This window comes from Mesocricetus auratus, unplaced genomic scaffold (genome assembly GCF_017639785.1).
Source record: "Mesocricetus auratus isolate SY011 unplaced genomic scaffold, BCM_Maur_2.0 Super-Scaffold_100029, whole genome shotgun sequence".
Taxonomy (NCBI): Eukaryota; Metazoa; Chordata; class Mammalia; order Rodentia; family Cricetidae; genus Mesocricetus; species Mesocricetus auratus.
The window spans coordinates 8991508-9009171 of record NW_024429210.1 but is presented as its reverse complement, the minus strand read 5'-3'; the positions used below and the strand labels follow the sequence as shown (position 1 = coordinate 9009171).

At 40.2% G+C, this 17664-nt stretch overlaps 1 pseudogene; it reads right to left on the bottom strand.

The window, feature by feature from the left end:
- LOC101826961 overlaps positions 1-11158 on the bottom strand; it is a 57716-nt pseudogene extending 46558 nt beyond the window's left edge.
- Between the last annotated feature and the right edge of the window lie 6506 nt (positions 11159-17664).

Genomic DNA, 17664 nt, shown 5'->3' with positions numbered 1-17664 from the left:
TTTTTTACATTGTGTAATTTTAGCTTCTTTGTCCAAAATCAGCTGTTCATAGGTTTGTGGATTAATCTCAGAGTGTTCTATTTTTGTGCCCCTCTATAGTAGAGATTGAAGTCAAGGATGCTGATGCCTCCAGATGTTGCTTTGTTGAGCAGGGTTGTCTTGGCTATCCATTTCTTTAAGGGATTTTCTCACATCCTCTTTGAGGGCCTCTATCATTTTCGTGAAGGTGTTTTTAAGGTCCTTCCCTTCTGCTTTGTCTGCATTGGGGTGTTCAGGTTTTACTGGTATAGAATCTCTAGACACTCTGGTGGTGTCATATTTGTTATTCTGTTGCTGAGTGTGTTCTTATATTGCCTTTCCCCATCATTTCTTCCAGTGGGTGTAGAAAGAGTCTCTTCCTCTCCTGGTGGTTAGGCGACCAGGGTTCCCTTTCGGTGGGTGCAAGCAAATCCAATACTCTCTGGCCTCTGCTCTCTGCTCTCTGCCCTCTGCCTTGGGTTGGCCTATTAAAGCTTTTTTTTTTTTAATCAGGTCTTGATTTAACTTTGGTAAGTGTTATCTATCGTGGAATTTGTACATTTCTTTTAGATTTTTCTAATTTTGTGGAGTAGATGTTATTGAATTATGACCTAATGATTCTCTGTATTTCCTCAGAGTCTGTTGTTATGTCCCCTTTTCTGATTTTGTTGATTTGGATATTCTCTCTCTGTTTCTTAGTTAGTTTGGATAAGGGTTTATCTGTCTTGTTGTTTTCCTCAAAGAACCAACTCTTTGTTCCTTTGTATTGTTCTCTTTGCTCCTATTTTGTTTTTTCAGCTCTCAGTTTGATTATTTCCTGCAGTCTACTCTTAGGTGTGTCTGCTTTTTTATGTTCTAGAACTTTCAGGTATGCTGTTAAGATGCTAATATGAGATTTCTCCAAATTCATAGCACATACAGTTACTTAGTGCTATGAACATTCTTCTTAGCACTGCTTTCATTGTGTCCCATAAGTTTGGGTATGTTGTGCATTCAGTTTTTATTCAGTTTTAGGAAGTCTTTAACTTCTCTCTTTATTTCTTCCTTGAACCAGTGGTAACTCAGTAGTGAGTTGTTCAGTTCCTGAAATCCAGCTTTAGTCCATAGTGGTCTGATAAGATACAGGGGTTTATTTAAATTGTTTTGTGTCTCTTGAGGCTTGCTTTATGGTCATGTATGTGTTCAATTTTGGAGAAGGTTCCATGTTGTGCTATAGTGTTTGTGTGAAATGTTCTGTAGATATATGTAGGTCTATTTGAGTTATAACATCTGTTACTTCTGTTATTTCTCTGTTTAGTTTCTGTCTGGCATACCTGTCCATTGGTGAGAATCAGGTGTTGAAGTCTCCCACTATTATTGTGTGGGGTTCTATGTGTGATTTAAGCTTTAGTTGTATTTATTTTACAGATGTGGGTGCACTTACAGTTGGGGAATAGATGTTGAGAATTGAGACATCATCTTGGTGGATTTTTCCTTTGATAAATATGAAATGCACCTTTCCATCTCTTTTGATTAATTTCAGTTGGATGTCTGTTTTGGTAGATGTTAGGATAGCTATACCAGCTTGCTTCTTAGGTCCATTTGATTGGAAAATCTTTTTCCAACCCTTCACTCTGAGATAATGTCTATCTTTGATGTTGAGGTGTGTTTCTTGTATGCAGCAGAATGTTGGATCACATTTTCCTATCCATTCTGCTAGCCTGTGTCTTTTTATTGGCAAATTGAGTTCATTGACATTGAGGGTTATTAATGACCAATGATTTTTTTAGGATTTATTTATTTATTTTATGTGTGAGTGCTCTGTGGTAATATATTATTTTTGATTTATTAAAGCTTGCTTGAGGACACAGAAATCAAACCCATCCTCAAGCTACAGATGTCAGGCAGGACTCAAGAGAAAGGCAGATGGATCTTTGAGTCCAAGACCACCCTGAAGAGTGAATCAGAACAGACACCTTTAATCCAAGGATTTGAGAGGTATAAGAGGTAGAGATATTCAGTTTGAGAGTTAGTCTCTAGCTACATTGTGGAAAGCATAGTAGTCTGAATAAATCTGAGGAGTAGTGAAGTTGGGAGCAGTGTAAGGATTGCCCCTTTGGTCTGAGCTGAGGTAGAGGTAAGAGCTAGTGGCTGGCTGCTACAGTTTCTGATCTTCAGCTTGAAGCTTTAACTCCAATATCTGTCTCTGAGTTTTTTTTTTTAATTTTTTTGTACTACAATGCTCTAGCTGCATGTACAACTCTGTGTCAGAAGAGGGCATCAGATTCCACTATAGTAGGTTGTGAGCCACCATGTGGTGGCTGGGAATAGAACTCAGGACCTCTAGAAGAGCAGCAAGTGCTCTTGACTGCTGAACCATCTCTCCAGACTCAACCAATGATTGTCAATTCCTGTTATTTTGTTGTTGTTGTTGTTGTTGTTGTTGTGTGTTTCGTTTCTTTGGATTTGGCTTGTGTGAGATTATCTATTGCCTGGGTTTTTATAGGTTTAGTTATCTTTCTGTAGTTGGAATTTTCCTTGTAGAACTTTCTGTAGGACTGGTTTTCTGGATTAATATTGCTTAAAGTTGAATTTGTTATAGAATATCTTGTTTTCTCCATCTAAGGTGATGGAAAGTTTTTCTGGGTATATTAGTCTGAACTGGTATCTGTGGTTTCTTAGAGTCTGTAGGACATCTGTCCAGGCCTTTCTGGCTTTTAGAGTCTCTATTGAGAAGTTGGGTGTAATTCTAATAGGTCTGACTTTATTTATATGCTACTTGTCTTTTCCCCTTGCAGGTTTTAAAATTCCTTCTTTGTTCTGTGTGTTCAATACTTTGACTATTATGTGGCAAGGGAATTTTTCTTTTCTGATATAATCTATTTGATATTCTGTAAGCTTCTTGTACCTTTATAGGTATGTTCTTATTTGTGTTGGGAAATTTTTCGTCTATGATTTTGTAAAATATATTCTTTGGGTTTTTGACCTGGGTTTCTTCTCCTTTTTCTATTCCTATTATTCTTATGTTTGGTCTTTTCATAGTGTCCCAGATTTTCTGGATGTTTTGTGTTTGGAATTTTTTTTCTTTGAACAATGAATCTATTTCTTCCACTGTGTCTTCAACACCTGAGATTCTCTCTTCCATGTCTTGTATTTGGCTGGTGATGCTTGCATTTGTAGTTTTCTGTTCACTTACCCAGATTTCCCATTTCCAGGATTCTTTCTGTTTGTGTTTCCTTTACTGCTCCTATTTCCATTTCCAGGTCTTGAACAGATTCCTTTATCTGTTTATTTTTCTTGGGTTTCTTTTTGAGATTCATCAGTTTCTTCCAATTTTTTGTTTGTCTGTTCCTGAATTTCCTTAATGGAGTTGTTCATGTCCTCTTTATGGACCTCTTCTTGTGCCTCAGTTATATTGGATTTTCAGGTCTTCCCACTGTAGGACAGCTGGATTCCAGTGGTGCCATATCGCTCTTTCTGCTACTGATTATGTTCTTACACCGGTGTTTAGGCATCTGCATTTAGAATGACTATAGGTCTAGGTGTTGATTTCTACATTTATTGTTGTCAGATGGGTGTTTTGTTTCTTGGTTTCTCTTTCTTCTCTGGTCTTCTGGACTAAATGGCCGAGGGTTCTGGTGACTAGCGTGTCTTCCGGTTCAATAGTTTATCCCCCTCTGGGATTTGGGGGTCTAGGGATCCCTAGATCTTGCCTGGCCTCTGGTAAAGCTGAAATCGTCTTCCGAAGTTGTAACCAGGATACGGAGCCCAGGGGAAAGGATGCAGACTGGGGTCCCCAGATTTGATCTGGCCCCTGGGTTTCCTAGGACCAGGGAGTGGGTGCAGTCTGGGGTTATTGGTGGGTTTTAAGGAGTGTTAGTTGGCAGTAGGTGGTCCCTAGATCTTGCCTAGCCTCTGGTAAAGCTGAAATCTTCTTTCAAAGTAGTAGGCTGGTATATGGGTTCCGGGGCCGGGTGCAGTCTGGGGTTGCTGGACAGGCTTAAAGTGGTTGAGAATGCAGTGGATGGTGTCTTTCCTAGAACCACTCTGTCCTCTGGTACAGCTGGTGGGGTTGTGGGCTCTAGTATGGAGCCCAGGGGAAGGGAGTGCATGCCAAGACTTTTTAATGTCAGTTCTAGATCAAACTCAGATCTTTATTTGTGTAGGGCAAGCACTTAAGCAGCTTTCTCTTCAGTCCCTCTTGCTTCAAGCATGTTTTATCTTTATTGTGGCATCATGGGCACGTTGATTCCATTAAGTAATTTTTTTCAGAGCTTGCTTAGTGGTCATCGATACATCTAGCTTGGTTTTATTATTGAATGTTTTCTCTTTTTTTCCCTTCAGTTTGCTTTGGCTGGGTATACTTGTCTGCAGTGGAAGTTGTCTTTCAGAGCCTGTAATGCAGCATCCCAATTCGTCTTGGTTTTTAAAGTTTCTATTGAGAAATCTGTGTCATTACGATGGACCAACCTTTATCTGTGACTTGGATTTCTCTTACTGTTCTCTATATACTTTCTTCATTCTGGTTTACAGAACGATGGGGGTGAGGTTCTGGGCTGGTCTTGCCTGTTTGATGGTCTGAATGTCTCTTAAAATGGGTATATCTTCTCCTAGAGTTTGGTAACTTTCTTGCTTTCTATTCCTTTGGAATGACCCCCACCCCCATCCATGAGACTTAGATTTGGTCTTTCCATAGTGTCCTAAGAGTTCAGAAAGTACCACTCATAAGTTCTCATTAATTTGTCTTTGCTCTTGTGGGAATATCCCAGTTCTATCGCTTTTTTTGTTTCAAGCATGTATGCAAATTTCATCAGAATTTTTCTTTATCAAAATTTTCTTTTACATCTTGCCTCAACTTCTGTATTTCATCCAGCTGCTTATATGTGTTCTTCTGAGATTCACTAATAAATCAATTTTCTTCTTTTATTTCTTTGCACATGCTTATAGTCATTATTTTAAGTTGTTTGGGGTTTCAGTCTCATTTAATACAATCACACTGGAGGCCATTACTGTTGGATTTTTACTTTTGGAGGCATTACACTGCAGTGATTTGTAAGGTTCTTATATTACTGCATTGGAATTCATGCACCTTGATTATTTCATTGCTTGGATTTTTATCGGTTGTATTCTTTCAGTTAAATTATGTGCAACATTCATTGGGGCTAGGGATGATAGAGTTTAGGTACATATTTATGAAGTTATTCTTAGTCCAGTAGCTCAAGTTTCTTTATCCATCCTGCATATTCCTCTCTAAATAAAATATTAATTGTGGGAGCAGATACAGCTACTGTATATGCACCATGTAAATGTTATGACAGTCAATTAACAATAGTTATTCCTTTAACTTCAAAAACTGTCAGAGGATAGATGAACAAAGGTATTGTTATGTGTACTAAGATTTCAGTTGAGCCGGGCGTTGGTAGCACACGCCTTTAATCCCAGCACTCGGGAGGCAGAGGCAGGCGGATCACTGTGAGTTCGAGACCAGCCTGGTCTACCAAGGGAGTTCCAGGACAGCCTCCAAAGCCACAGGGAAACCCTGTCTCAAAAAACCAAAAAAAAAAAAAAAAAAGATTTCAGTTGATAATATTGGGAGTGAGAATAAAGTAGTAGGGTGAGACTATTTCCCTGTAGATGTATAATGGTATTAGGTCTCCTTATACACTCAGATGAGAAAATATGCTGGGATTTATGCAGGAGAGGATATGGAGAGAGGGAAACACTCCTCCTCTGCTGGTGGGAGTGGAGACTCATACAGCCACTTTGGATATCAGTATGGAGATTCCTCCGGAAAATGGGAATCAGTCTACCACAAGACCCAGCAATTCCACTCTTAGGCATATACCCAAAAGATGCACATTCATACAACAAGGACATCAGCATTATTTGTAATAGCCACAACCTGGAAGCAACCTAGACACTTCTCAACTGAAGAGTGGATAGAGAAAATGTGGAATAGTTACACAATGGAGTACTATTCATTGGAAAACAAAAAAAGCTTGTTTCTAATTTAAATTTAAAAAATGAGAATTTCACCACTTAACATAGTTATACTAGAATTTACTTCAAAATAGCTGGTCCAAACTTCACTGGCATTACATATTCCAAATCTAGTCCTATAGGTTTGAACAGGAGCTGAAAATTGCACCTTTCTAATCAGTGTCATCTGCTACATGAAACATCATAAAGATGAAAAGAATTCAAACTATCTCCCAACTAGGAAGAACTGCCTATTATATTTTTACTTTAATGTATTATTATGTTTGTATATGTTAATTTTTGTCACATTTTGGTAATTTTGTTTTGTTTTCTCTGTGTAGTCATCCTAGCTGTACTGGAACTTGCTTTGTAGACCAGGCTGGCCTCGAACGTACAGAGATCTGTCTGCCCCTGACTCCCAAGGGTTGGTATTAAAGCCCATATGCCACATAAAAGAAGTCTCACTTTCATTTGCATGTTGCCATTTCAGATTTTAGGGTTATTCAATGTTGCTTCTTTACCCAATTTACTAGTTGGCCATGTCTGCTAATGTTCTGATCCACAACTCATATATTTACTTATCTCTCTTATCCTTTTCACTGTTCCTTATCCTCTCTTCTACATTCTCACTGAGTATGACTTTCAATAGCTTTAGCAATCATTAAAGTCTATGGACCCTAATAGAATCCCAGCTTTCACCTCCCAGCAAATTGTCATTGGTGTTTTTGATTTTAGCCATTCTGACAGGAGTAAGATGGTATCTCAGAATAGTTTTGATTTGCATTTCCCTGATGGCTAAGGATGTTGAGTACTTTCTCAAGTGTCTCTCAGCCATTTTAAACTCCTCAATTGAGAATTCTCCATTTAGTTCTGTACCCCACTTTTTAAATGGGTCCTTTGGTGTTTTGGAGAAAAACTTCTTGAGTACTTTGCAAATTTTGGAGATCAGCCCTCTGTCAGATGTAGGGTTAGTGAATATCTTGGTGATTTTGGGGTTCAGAATTTGAGCACAACATTTGGGGGCTCATCTGGGATCCCTGAAATCCACCACAACACCCCCTTTCGCTGAGTCACGTGGAGCCAAGTCAGGTACTTTTCTGTTTTTGCCTAGGCCAGTCTTTCAAGTTCTGCTTTCTGTCTCTGGCTGTTAAAACTTTTGTCTTTGTTTTTGGTTGTTTAAGCTCTGGTTTCTGTGAAGCCTGCACTCTGTTGTTTGGCAGTTTGGCGGAACCATTGGATTACAATTGGGTTCCCCAAGCAACCAGCCAAGCAGGCTTGTTATCATGGTCAGGCTTGTTATCATGGTCAGGCTTCTTATCATGAGCAGGCTTGTTATTTGACTTGCTGTGATCCTCAGCCTGCAGGCTTGGCAGGTCCTGAGTATCTATGTTTTGTGTCAGTTTTTGTGTGATTTTGTGTTTCTGTTGGGTACACTAGCAAGATCTGTAAAAATAGAGGATTAAGGGGGACACCCCAATGCCTTGTTCTGGGAGCAGATCTGGTGGCAGCCAGGCTCCGCAGTCTGTAAAAAGGGGACTCAATCATGGGATTGGGTTGCCCAGTCTGTATGAAGGGGACTTGGTCAGGGGACAAAATTACCCCATTTGGCCGGTCATCTGTCTGAAGGTTCTTGAAAGATTCTGTAGATTCTGAAGAGGTCCCTAATCTGTCTAGTCTTTGTAATGTGCTATGTGGTTGTTAAGTCTTTGTTTGTCCTAAGAGATCCATGAAATAACTTACATGTTGTCATTGGTGATGTTTTAGGTTCAAAATCTTACAGTAGTTTTTGTTTGCTTGTTTTTGAGACAGGGTTTCTTTGTGTAACAGTCCTATCTGTCCTGGATCTTGCTCTGTAGACCAGGGTCTGGCCTCAAACTCGAAGAGATCCACTTCCCTCTGCCTCACAAATGCTGGGATTAAAGGTGGGCACCACCACCGACGTTAGTTTGTCATATTATCTTTCAAGAATTTGTATCGTGGTCCCAGCTTCAAATCTTGAATTGTGTAGGCTTAACTTGGAATACCCGTGGAGGCCAGGAAATTCAAAAGGGGTCACTGGGAAATTCTGTAAGGAAAGGGGATAGTATAACATGGGTAAAATGTAAGTAGGGAGCAGGGATGCTGAGGGTGGTTTACACAGGGAAGGGGTGTACATGGAAGATTTGGGGTGTTATTAGGTAAGTTGACATGACATCAAACTGTCTAAATAACTGTGTTTATACCCAAAGACAAATGCTACTTTCAGCATCAGTGAGAGAAGGCTCTCTTTGAAGTGTGTAGTGGTGAATACAAAGATGGATGGCTGCTCAAGGCTCTGAGAATAAGTTATGGTTGCATGCTCTGCCCTTAGCAAGACAAGGATACCGCCCCTCTAAGGCTCATGGGACATCACAGAAGAGATGATAGGAAGAAAGGCTGATCATTTCCATCCTCTGGGAATGACAAAAAGATTTCAGTCCTGAATCCACAGCAGCTGTAGTTGTCTGCACAAGACTGGCCCTGCCAATAGACAGTTGTGGAGAAGGAAGAGTATCAGAGGTCCTACACATTCCCGCTGAGGAAAGATTCTGGGATTGGGTAGTTAGAGTTTTCAGGTGTATATTCACTGGTTCATTCACTAAGCTTCGATGAGTAGTTCCAAACCCAGGGTCACAGAGTTAGTAGTGGTTAAACTCAGTAGGTAAAAAGCAAACAAAACTAAAACTACGTGAATGTGGGAAAGGGATTTGTTGGAGTTGGTGGAAAGGGATCTAACAAGGGAAGGAATCAGAGGAGTTAGAGTGCCTTTACACATACATGAAAACGTCAAAGGTGAAATTCAATTAATACAAAGGAATGAAAATGTTTGGGATGTTTTACATATAAGGGCAAGTTGTATCTGTCAAAATTAGAATAGCTGAAATAAATCAAAGATATGGGTAATTGGAGATACTCCATGTTCAGTCTGAAAGACACTGTGTTACAATAACACACTCAAGATAAACCACAGGTTCAACATAGTCCCCATCAAACCTTCAACTGTCTTCTGTTTCAGGAACAAATAAGCTCCTCCCTCTTGTTTTGGTTAGTTTCCTTAGGGTCTGTCAGTCTTTCAGTCTTGTTTATTCTTTTGAATAATTAACTTTTTTGATGGATTCTTTGAACTGTTCTCTTAATTTCCATTGCACTAACTTAACTTGTGGTCTTTATTGTTTCTTGTTACCTACTGTTGTGGGGTTTGCCTTGTTCTCGTTTTTTCTAAGACCTTGAGCAGCTTGAGTTACTTCATTGGGCTATTTGAACTCTCTCTCTCTCTCTCTCTGTCTCTGTCTCTCTCTCTCTCTGCTGTTTCTTTTATACCCCCACCCAACACAAACAACCACAGCAACCAATTTTCTTCTGAGAATTGTCTTAGCTATATTCCAAAGATTTGTGTTTTTTCATCTGACTTTCAGAATTTAAAAATCTCCCAGGTGTCCTCAATGATTCCACTGAACGTTTAAAAACACATTGTTCTCTCCTAAGTGTTTGTGCAGTTTCTATCCTTTCTGTTGCCATTGTTTTCCAGTTTTACTTCACTGTGATGTGAAAAATATAGGAAAAATACAAGGAATTAATTCTTTTTTTAGATAAACAGCTGATATAGTTTATCTGTACTAAAAATTACAGATTTAGTGACAAAATATAAATTTCTATTACAATAAATTGATACTCTGAATTAAGAATAACAAAATTTTATTTAGTCACAAACTTGAAACTGTGTGCTTTGTTTACAGGTGATCAATTTTGATGCATAATTTAGGTTTACAGAGATGACTGTCAGTCAAGTGTACAGTCAGTTAGGTCTAAGTTCTGTGTGTTAAATTATGTTCTTTGGCACATGCCTGTAATCTCAGCTCTCAGGACTCTGAGGCAGGATTACTGGTTTGAAGCCAACCTGGGCTACATAGAAGCATAGAATCTGTTTCAAACGTGCATGAGCACATGTGCAGACAGACAGACAGACAGACAGACAGACAGACACACACACACACACACACGAGTCTAGAGAGTACAACTAATCAACCTGTACTCCTTGACAGACAGACAGAATACAGGCAATGTAACTCCACCAAGGTCAGAGGGGTATCAATAATACAGGCTTGCTTCCACAGGCTCTGACCTGTAAAGGCCTACTATGGAAAGTAACAGCGAGGTGATAATTAACATCATATCAACTCTTATTAAAAAATGAACAACTTTCGGGGTGTTGGTGGCACACGCCTTTAATCCCAGCACTCGGGAGGCAGAGGCAGGGGATCTCTGTGAGTTCAACGCCAGCCTGGTCTACAAAGAGAGTTCCAGGACAGCCTCCAAAACAATACAAAGAAACCCTGTCTCGGAAAAACCAAAAAAAAAAAAATTGACAACTTTAGGTACTTTAGTTTTCGGTTTTCCAGAACTTCTTCATAGTCTGCACTCATTCCCTGTGTCCAGCGACCAACTGTGACCATTTAATCTGAATTCTGATTTTCAGGGCAATCTTTTCTAAAATGTTCCACAGAACCACAGAGTGCACAGCAGCCACCATCATCATCAACTCCTTTTGGATTTTTCAGGGCAGAACCTGGACAGGTGCCCTACTTCTCCACAGACAAAACATTTTGCAAAAGGAAATTCACTGAAAGTGTGGGTGGTCTACGCCAGCTCTGCATGCACTTCATGATCTCGTGCTCTGTGGACTCACAGCAGTACCAAATGCCAGTGCCCATGTCGTGACTTTCCAGTGCAGCCGGGCAATCGGCGTCTCCATGCCCAGGTCTTCTACAATGGAAACATACCATTGCATTTTCTTTGCCACTTGTCTTTTTAACCGTCTTTCTTCCTGTCCGTTGTCCTACTTCAAGAACACTGCAATCTCTTCCCGTACTTCCTGGATGTCTGTTGCTATCAATTCTCCATTGTGAAGCCTCTGAGAGTTCTGTTTTAGGTATTCCATGAATCCATTCACATCTTCACTTAAGTACTCCTTTTTTCTTTTCGTTCTTTTTATGTTTTGCTTGAGGGGTATCATTTTTAAGGGGCACTGCTGGATTGATGTTGTCTATGCTTTGGAAGGTTTTGGTCTGCGCTCTCTGCAGCTCCCTTCTTCACGTCCTCCCATGATGTGGTAGACAAGGGTTTCTTTATTATTCGAGGTGGTCACTCTAGTCCATCTGGTCATGGTTTCAGCAGAGGCACTTTAAAGACTGGTGTGAATCCTCCAGGGCAGCCAAGAGATTAATTCTCTTGTATTTGATAAAACTTGTTTCATGTTATCTTGAGAAAGTCCTGTTGTATCCTGGAGAAGAGAATACACACTGCGCATACGTTCAGATGGAATGTCTAAGGCTGTCTGTCAAGTCCATTTGGTCAATGCGCATTGCAGTTTCACCGTGAAGACTCTTTGTTGCACCCTGATGTAGCTGGCCTGATGAGAGGTGGGGACGAGGTGCTGACGTTCCCCACTGTCACTGTTATCAGACTCCGTGGGACCATTAGTGTTAGCTTTATGAAACTGCTGCTGTGCTCAAACTGTCAACATATTTAAATTGTCATTCACATTTTGACGAATTGTTTCTGTAAGTAACGGGCAAATAGCCTTCTTTATTCTTTCTAGTTAGTTCGATTTGATTTTTATCACACGATGGCACAGTGATATTAGTCTGCTTTTTGGCTTCTGTTTTCTTGACAGACTGACTGCTATCCTTTGACTCCCAATTCTTGGATGTCTTTTCCAGTGAGGTGTGTTTCTTGGACATAGTGAATAGTTTCTTTTTTTTTATTCTAGTGAACTATTCACCATCTCTTTATCTTACAGTTGAAGCTGCTCATATTTAGCTCTTTATTGAAAGGCACTAGCTAGGGCCTGAAATTTTCTGGTTAGTTAGATGTTGAATTGTTCTTCTCTTTCTCGCTAACTCAGATTAAGGACTTGCTGGTCTACTGCACTGCACTTGATGGACCTCTTCCTAGCTCATTCTTTTAAACATTCGTTCCTTTCAGGAATTTGGTCTTTGCTGTGCTACTATGGTAGAAACACCTGCTCTGAACCCCTGTTCTGTGATTTAATTTCCCTTGTGCTGGTCTTGAGAGAGAGAGAGAGAGAGAGAGAGAGAGAGAGAGAGAGAGAGAGAGAGAGAGAAGATAGCTGGATAGTGGAGGCTCACACCTTTAATCCCAGTACTCAGGAGGCAGAGCAGGTGGATCTCTAAGTTCAAGGCCAGCCTGGTCTACAAAGCCAGTAGTTTGTCTACAAACAAAACAAAACAAAAAAAGAGTTTTGGTGGACATTTGAATTTTGGGTACTAGTTATTTAATTTATCATCCGGTTACTTCCTGGCTTCTGAAGCTTGTGGTGAGACATCCCATACTGTCCTTTTGTGTTTGCACTCATAGTTAAATTAGTGTTTCCCCATTACAGCGTTTAATGCTTTTTAAAAATTTTACTTTTGGTATCTTGATGATAATATGCCATAGAGTGGCTCTTCTTTAGTCAATACCTACTCATAGTTTCGCATGCCTCCGTTGTCTGGATGTCTGTGTGTCTAGAGTCACAGAAAATTTCCCTACAAATAAATTGAAATGATTACCTCCTTTCGTCTTCTTGGTTGAGTCTACTGGTGATCTGTCAATTTTGGGGTTGTGTGTGTGTGTGTGTGTGTGTGTGTGTGTGTGTGTGTGATTCTTTGAATTTTTCACTTACAGCATTTCTATTTTTTCCCAAAATGTTAATTTCCTAGCTTACCTTTTCTTGAATGCTGCTGACTTTCATTTTAAAGTCCTGGAAAAACTGTCTGTCATTTGTATCCTCTCTGATGTCAGTGATATTTTACTACTGAGCTTGTGAAATCTTAATCTGGTATTTTACTCAGTTCTGTATCTACTGATTAGGAGTTGAGGAGTTACAATCTTTTGCAGGCTTCTCGTTGGCTTGACAGTCTATTCTGGTTTTATGAGGGGATCATCCTATGAGGATACTACTCTCCAGGGCTCACTCTCCTGTACTGTTCAGAGAGTAGAAAGCAAGCTTCTGGAAGAACAGCAGCAGAACACACAGAGCACAGAGCACACAGAACACAGAAGTGCCTTCAGCTGACAAATGCCCACCAAGACAACACCAATGGCCGTACAATAGAAAATGTTCTGTGAGGCTAAAAATCCCTTAGGGGAAGGAAATGTGTGGAAACCATAAATGAATTGAGTAAGAAAGGAGATGGGGAAGAAGAAGAGGGGAAGGCAGGTTAAAGAAATGAAAGGAACGAGGGCAAGATGAATGGAGAATATGATTGAGCAGAAAGGAAAAGTAAACAAAAAAGAAGTTAGAAAAGAAAAAAGGAAAATAAAAGATTCCCCGAATATAGGGAGTTGCTAAAACAAAATTAGATAAATATAAGAAAGATAAGCAATAAAATATGAAGTATTTTTCCTTTTTTTAAAACAAACCTCCCCATGAATATAGTAGAAAAAAAAAGACAGGGAACATCAGGGTTCAAAATAGAAAAAAAAAAAGAATGGAAAAAAAGATGCAATTTTTGTTTTTAAAGGCCAAGATGTATTGGAGTTTAAAGGTTTTTGTTGACAAACCTGATGACCTGATGAACTATGACCTCCAACACATGAGTTGTGGGTTACTTACATGCATGTGTAAGCACACACACACACACACACACACACACACACAATGTAATTAATTAAAAAATTATGGAAAAGAAAAACACCCAATAATAAAATAAGCAAGAATGAATGTATGAAGGGGTATGAAAAATAAAAAGATTAGTTTTTAAAAAACAGTGCTATAAAGAATAACAGGCAGGTAGGGGGTGAGGGAAAAGTAGTTTCTCGTGGGTCCTTGAGAATTGAAGAGCCTTAATTATATGCATGCGGTGGGTGGTGTCAGCTGAAACCCCTGTCTCTCCTATGTCTTTTGCTGGTTTTGAGCCTGTACTGGAGAAGGGTCGGATGTCCTCCAGAGCTGTCTTCTTGGCTTCCCTGGCTTCATTTGTCTGCGCACCAGGGGCCTCTGCTGGCCGCACTTAGCTCTGCAGTGCGTGGGTTGGTATGGGCTCTTCCGGGCTTACATTGTCTTCTCCCCACCCATCGCTGGGCGGTTAACACCATAGCCAACAGTATTCTTTCAAGTGTATTGGGTAGGGAAAAGCAAGACAGCTTTGTGATTGCAGCGTAGGGGACCCTCTTTGTACTTTCTGAAGTCACCAAGTATTATGTCACTCCTCTGCTGGAGCAATGAAACTGTAAAAACCAATCCCTTCTTGAGTGTCAGGGCTTTATTCCCTACAGCTGTGAAGACAGACTGGCGGCTCCAAGGCTGAACCACTGGACCTCATGCTCAGGGCCATCAAACTCCAGAGTTGTTCTCAGTTGATAAGGTCTACCACCCCAGGGAAGTTCCTCTCTCTCTGTCTCTGTCTCTCTCTCTGTCTCTCTCTCTGTCTGTCTGTCTCTCTCTCTCTCTCTGTCTATCTGTCTGTCTGTCTGTCTGTCTCTCTCTCTCTCCACACGTACAAAGTAGTAGGTATCATAATGTGTTTTAGATGGTTCTTTTCGCCTCACATCGTCCCCACCCCCACTCATTTCCCTTCCCATCATGCATCCTCCTCCGATTCTCACTCCTGTGTTTAATCTTTGTTTACAGGACCCAAAGGCAGTTCAGTTTTAAGCAATAGATTCTGGCTCAAGACAGTGCGGGCCACTCACTGCCCTGGATTATACAGAGTAACAAAACGGGATTCGTACTCATTGCTTCTCTCTCTTCTGGAGGGGTGACTGTCCACCAAAGCCTACAGTAGGATTTATGAGAGGTGTGGCTCGCCACGAGGCTAGGACTCAGTGTCTTCTCGCCAGAGCTGCCACGTACCTTTCCGATGATGCTTCTGTCCCTCCTGCCCCACTGAGCAGCTCCGCAGCTGGTAGTTGTGTTCAGCCCAGCCAGATTCTCACTGCAATACCTGTTCTTTCCTGGCTCTTTTCAGCTGTCTATTAGGACCCACACACATTTCCAAGCTCTTCTTTGTCTCCCTGGAATAGAATGTATTCTTACTACCAGTCTGAATTCTCTTTAGTCAAGTTCCAGAGAGTCAGCTTCTACCCAAAACATGGCTTATTCAGTTTCATGTATAATTGTTAAAAAGTATTTGCAATCTACCTGCAGTAAAACCTACAGGTCTTACTGATCACTCAGTTACGTCTTACTGATCACTCGGTCACCTACAACCACTCACAGCTGTCTGTGCGATCACATCACAATACAGAGACCATTTCTATCAGTTTAGTGTTTCATGATTCCTCTCCCTCTAGTCAGCCATCATGCCTTTACCATTGACTTAATACTAATCTCTTGCATCCGTAAGCAAAGACCATTTTGTCTATCTTCATGCTTCCTACAACTGGAAACACACTGTGTGTATATACGTAGTATCATTACACATAGTTTCTGTTTTTTAATCAGGGTGATAATTTTGTAGTTTTTGTTTATTTCTGCAGCAGTGATGTTCACTGCTGAGAAGCATTTGATTGTCTACATATGCCTGCTCATCAGCTGCGGCCCAAATACAAAGGTGAGCTCTCTTTTCAAGGGTGACTCTTGCTTCTGAATGGGAAGCTCAGCACTGAAGACTAAAGTGCCGTGGGCTGAGACCACACCGCCTACAACCTTTCAGGGTTCCTCCTGCTTCAGCGACACAGCTTTTACTAGTTGCAGTGTTTTTGTTTTTGTTTTTTTTTTTCTGTCTCTGTGCTTCAACAGGAAGCCCTGATCTTGACAGCATCTAGGATGCCAATGCTGCCCTCTAGCCATTAGCTGCCAATGCCAGGTCCCCACACTCCCATACCTGGGGCCACACCCACACTGCTGGTCCTATCACTATTAATTCAGCTTCACAGATATCTCATCAGCCAGCCAGGTTTTCATTTCTTTCTTTTTTAATTTTTATTTTATTTTACCTATTTTTGCCTCATTTCTGTCAAACGCACAATGATGGCGCCACAGGCTATCAACCATTGGCTCCTTGTGTGAGGGCTGCAGGAACTGGCTTTTTGCTTAGCCATCTAACAGAGACTGAACTACAGCTGGTGAGGGCCCAGACTCTGCTTACTCTATTGGTCTTGTTCCAAGGCTTGCTAGTTAAACAGGTTATGGAGGAGAAAGAAAAATGTTTCCTTTGGGGTGTGAGAGGCACATGACTTTTTGAGATTGGTTTCTGAACAGAATAATCCTGGCTAACTCAAGGTAGTTATGATGACAAAACAAGATATAAACAATATGTATCCACTAACCCAGTCCTCCAGAAAGTTCTGGAAGGAAAAATCCAACCCAAGGAAGTTAACTACAACCAGAAAAACATAGGCAATAGATAATCCCACTTTACAAACAGCCAAAAGAAAAAAGGGATGAAAATCCACACACAATTCCACTACCAACAACAACTCCAAAACAAAAATGAGTAATCAATGGTCATTAATATCCCTCAATATTAATGGTCTTAATTTACCCATAAAAAGACACAGGCTAACAGAATGGATTCAAAGACAGAATCCATTATTCTGCTGCATGCAAGAAACACACCTCAACTTCAAAGACAGACATTACCTCAGAGTTAAGGGATGGGAAAATATTTTCCAATCAAACAGACCCAAGAAACAAGCAGGGATAGCAACCCTAATATGTAACAAATAAGACTTTAAACTAAAATCAATCAAAAGAGATGAAGGAGGTCATTTCATACTCATCACAGGAGAAATACACCAAGATGAAGTCTCAATTCTGAACATCTATGCCTCAAATACAAAGCCATTCACGTTTGTAAAAGAAACATTACTAAAATTCAAATCATACATAAAACCTCACATACTTAAATTCGTAGACTTCAACACTCCACTCTCACCACTAGACAAGACCACCAGACAGAAACTTAACAAAGAAGCAAAGGAAGTAATAGAAGTTATGACCCAGTTGGGTTTAACAAACATCTACAGGACATTCCATCCAAACACAAAAGAATATACCTTCTTCTCAGTACCATATGGAACCTTCTCAAAAGTCTGCCACATACTTGGCAACATATCAAACCTCAACAGGTACAAAAAACTGAAATAACTCCATGCACCTTATCAGACCACCATGTGTTAACTTTAGAATTCAACAACAACACAAATTGCAGAAACCCTACACATTCATGGAAATTGAATAATGCACAATCGCAGCATTTCTGGGCCAAAGAAGAAATAAAAAAGAATTAAAGGCTTCCTACAATTCAAGGAGAATGAAGACAGAACATAACCAAATTTATGAGACACTTTGAAAGCAGTGCTAAGAGGAAAGTTCATAGCACTAAGTGACAGCAAGAAGAAACTGGAGAATAGTCACAATAGAGAATTAACAGCACAACTGAAAGACCTAGAACACAAAGAAGCAAACTCAGCCCAGAGAAGTAGACGCCAGGAAATAATCAAATTGAGGGCTAAAATCAATAAAGTAGAAACTAGGAAAACAATACAAAGAATCAATGTAACGAAGAGTTGGTTCTTTGAGAAAATCAACAAGCTAGACAAATCTTTATCCAAACTCACCAAACGGCAGAATGTGAACATGCAAATTAACGAAATCAGAAATGAAAAGGGGGACATAACAACAGATACTGAGGAAATCCACAGAATCATCAGGTCATACTT